This window comes from Vitis riparia, chromosome 3, assembly GCF_004353265.1.
Source record: "Vitis riparia cultivar Riparia Gloire de Montpellier isolate 1030 chromosome 3, EGFV_Vit.rip_1.0, whole genome shotgun sequence".
In the NCBI taxonomy this organism is placed as follows: Eukaryota; Viridiplantae; Streptophyta; class Magnoliopsida; order Vitales; family Vitaceae; genus Vitis; species Vitis riparia.
The window spans coordinates 19,182,066-19,186,251 of NC_048433.1; the positions used below are offsets into that span (position 1 = coordinate 19,182,066).

Here is a 4,186-nt window from a genome sequence, read left to right on the forward strand (position 1 = left end):
CATTGCGAAATCACCCTTTTGTTGCGAAATGATTTCGCAACCTTTTTGCACAGTGCTGTGGAATTCCCCTTGAAGTTTCACGACAAGTTGGAAGACGAACACCGCAAGCTGAAAGACCACTTCGTAGCGGTGCGAAATCAGCCGTTTGCTGCGAAGTAATTTCGCAGCCCTTTTTGTACATCTGCGAAATTTCGCAGACCACGTTTTCACCTGCGAAATGGTTCTTAGTGCTTCCCGATATTTGTAACCGACACTTTGAGATATTTTTCTTTAGATTTTTGTTGTTTAAATTCCTAAACTCTCCTTGTAAGCCACCAATTATAGGATTCCTTAGCTTTTAAGTTAGGAAAAAGGCTAAATATCCATGTAATAACTATTAATGTAATATTCATATAAATAGAGCCCGGGGAGCCTGTTCTGAGGGTGATAAACCTTTTGTAAAAGTTTGAAAGAAAGTAAAATACAGAGCTTGAGCTCTGCCTTACCTTCTCATTTTGATTGTATTTTTCATTTACTAAGTTATGCACTCTCTGAGGAGGTTTCCCCAGAGAATGAGTAACTAAACCTTTAGTTCCTTGGAGCTAAGGTTGCCCGGAAAGGTTCCAAGTGCAAGAATTAGTAGCTTTGTGGTTTCAGCTATGAATGAAGAGAAAGTGTATCCCGTGAATGGTTTCTATATTTTTAGTTAACTTAAAACGCCTTGGAGTCACCTGGGCCAACACTTGGTAAGGCAAGTGATCTCTATCCATGGAGATGCACTAGTTTACCCCTTGCGAGCCTTTGGGAGGTGACTTAAAGGTAGGATTTTCTAGAATTGCCAACACTTGGTAAGCTTTTGGACTATAAGGAGACATCCATTAGTTATCTCTTGCGAGCTTGAGAAAGGAAGTCCAAGGTTAAAGATCACCTTGAATGGTAAAGGCTAAGTGAGAGGCTCGAACCATTGCAAGTTGCATCAGTGAGAGAGAATTAGAGCTGAAATCCAATTAAGAGATGCATTTGTACAACACCGGTTAGAGAATTGACTTTATGTTAATTCTCTAATGCGAGGAAATGAACCAACTGACCGGAGCTATGTTTTTGCATGAGGAACCTCCCCTGTGAACCTAAATCTCCAAGGAATGTTTTTCTTCATAAGTAATTTCCATTACTTGCTGTGCAGTTAGTCTAAATCTAACCCTTTTTCAACCAAAGTTTGTGTTTTATTTCTTAAGCTAACCTTGAAATGAAACAGCACCAATTCACTTTGAATTTGTATCATTTTCAGTTTGAAAACTCTTCCCAGTGAACGATCCTAGAGCCACTATGCTATAGTAGCTTTGTCTTTGCTACCCTAGTATATGGTGTAATAGGTTATAAATTTTGTTGATTACTCCCTCAATCAAAGAGCACCAGTTGGACACGAATCAGCTGAGACACCAATTGGGCATGAATCAAGGACTATTCCATAGCCATGTGTTGCCTCCTGATTAGCTACTAAAGAATCACACTAGTGCTTTGATGGGAGCTATCGAGGCGACACCTGTAAAGAGAATATTCAGGAGGAGGAGCTGGGTTATGGAAAAAGCTGCAGGCCGTTATTTGGGTGGGTGGTGTTTTCGTTGCTGCAAGGAGGAGCGTAGGGGAGAGAAGAGATTCTGGCAGAGAGAAGGAAGTGCGTTGGGAGATGGGTACTGGGCAGGAGATATTTTCAGCAAGAGCTTTTTCTGGGGAGGCAAGTCTGGAGGAGAGAGGGGGTCGTAGGCTGTGACTTTGAAGGAGGAGAGGGGCGGAGAGAACAAAGAGTAGCTCAAGAGGGGGAGACAAGCTGGGAAGGAGAAGAAAGAAAAGAACCAGGAGAGGAAGAAGAATGATGGCTTGGTGATTTCTTGCCGACCAAGTCAGAGAGGATCACTTTCAAGTATGTTTATTGTGATTTTCCGTTCGCTTCAACTGGTAAGCTTTCCTTCCCTTTCTTTTTTCTACTGATTATTGGATGATGTTTGTTGGTTGGGAGTAAACATGCTCATATATCTCTTTTTAATGATTTTTGTTGAGGACCCATTTGGCTCTATTTAAGTTTCCCCATGAGATATCTGTAACCTTGTTTTGATTTTTATTTGGTACTCATTTGATTTCACCCACCCTCATATGAGCTCATTGATTAATATATGAAATGAGGCTTGTATGAATTCATGTTGTTCCTATTGCTTGCACTCTGTTTTTGCTGTCTACCCTGTTTCTGGTACCCATACCTGGAGTGCGTTATTTTTCTCATTTCCATCTTTGGAAGCAAGGAGTTAAGAGGATCATTTTCAGTAGGAGAGTGCTTGGTGAACACCTAGGCACAAAGATGGCGTGTTCATCAGGGTAAGGAGGTCTCGAGTGTGTAGTTGCTGAGTTGATGCGTTGCCTGATACTATTACCATGTGACACAAGAAAAGTTGTCTCCTCATTTGAAAAGAATCTTGTTGGGCAAAAGGTTCTTTAACTATGGGACTGACGAATCTTGACCGGAGTTATGCTCATCTATGCACCGTTATGAAACACTAGATATGACTGTGTAATATTGAGATGTCCCACCGGTGGTATTGAAGGTGTTGGATGCGTTCTGGTACATGCCATATGAGCAGAGAAATCCACTTTAGGAGTTTCAGGTTGCCCACATTCCAGGTGCCCTTTTTCTTTGATGTTAATGACATATCAGATCAAACCACAAATCTGCCACACATGTTGCCATCGGAGAAAGCTTTTGTCGCTGCCGTTTCTGCCCTTGGCATTGGAAATAAAGATGGAGTTGTTGTTTATGACAGAAAGGGAAGTATGCTCTGATAAACTGGAATTTAAATAAATTGAAGTGGGAACTGGTGGACATGGGTAGCCTTAAATGGAACACTCTTGAATTCCCAATCTATCAACCATCCTGATTCTGGAAAGAGGCATTGGGGTGATCCAATTGAGCTTGCAAGTGGAGACATAATAACTCTTGGGACGACCTCAAAAATACGTGTTCAAATTGTATCTGAAACCAAATGTCAGGTCCCTTTTGGACTTGGTATAGCATCTCTCTAGATACTCTGCTATGCATTAGTATCATGTGCTAGCTAGCCCAGTGTCTCATCCTATGGTGTTGAAGGTTTAGTACCATAAAGCTGCAGGAAGACCTTGACTTCTCAATCCAAGTTGGTCGTACCAAAAAACTTGTCTTCTATGTATTAGATTAATGTCACCCAATATAGCCACCCAACTACTATTATTTCTAGTAAATTACTCAGTTCCTGCAGGTTATGGACCATGAATTTCCCATTAATCAATAAGCCCCTTCTTGAAATCTCCTGATAGTAAATGATTATTTTTTTCACATACTAAGGGGAGAAGAACTGGCTTACTGAGATTTATTTATGAAAAACTTTGGAAAATAATGTGATAATGAGTTCTTTATACAACAATGGTTGGTCAAGATTTTGAAATTTATTGATGATCTCTGCCTAATTGCCATCATCATATAGCATACTTGGTCCTACCCTCAACTTTTTTTCCTGGCAGCTTCCTGCTTCAAGTATGGTTGTTTCTTCAAAATGTTGTTCAACTATACGCCAACATTAGCCACACCCTTTTGTTCAAAAGATGACAGGTTATTTAGCATGATTAATTAGAGCTCAATTTGTTGAGACGTGCTAACACTTTTCACATCTTCATTTCCCTACTTTTTGGGAAAAGGTGTGATCCAATGTGCTCCAAAAATATGAAGACCAATAAAGATTAGCTTTCAGCTATGCTATTGTTGCTTCACTCCCTGGTTTTACTCCTTACCCCTATTACTGGAGATACTGGAGATACTCTCGATAAATTTTGTTCAAATAAGATCAACGCACCCAATGAAGGGCCTTCTCCGGTCTCTATTTTCCAAAGTTCCAATACAAATCTCACAGGTTTTAACAGTACCTCTGTTGGAAGTAATATTAATCAGGTTCATGGAAGAGCATTATGTAGAGGGGATGTTGCTGCTAAGGATTGTAAGAACTGTGTGGAGAATGCAAGCCAAGAAATCATGAAGGTTTGCAAGAGTGAAGAGGCAATTATATGGTATGAATTTTGCCAAGTCCAATATTCCTACCAGATGTTCAGCGTAAAGGTTTATACTGGAAAATATCCAGATTCAAATTCTCAGAAGAAAAATGTTTCTGATCTAGGCCATTTTGCTAGT

General features: G+C 40.2%; 1 pseudogene; it reads left to right on the forward strand.

Moving 5' to 3' along the window:
• The first annotated feature begins 1,500 nt into the window (after positions 1-1,500).
• Positions 1,501-4,186, forward strand: part of LOC117911026 — a 25,958-nt pseudogene continuing 23,272 nt past the window's right edge.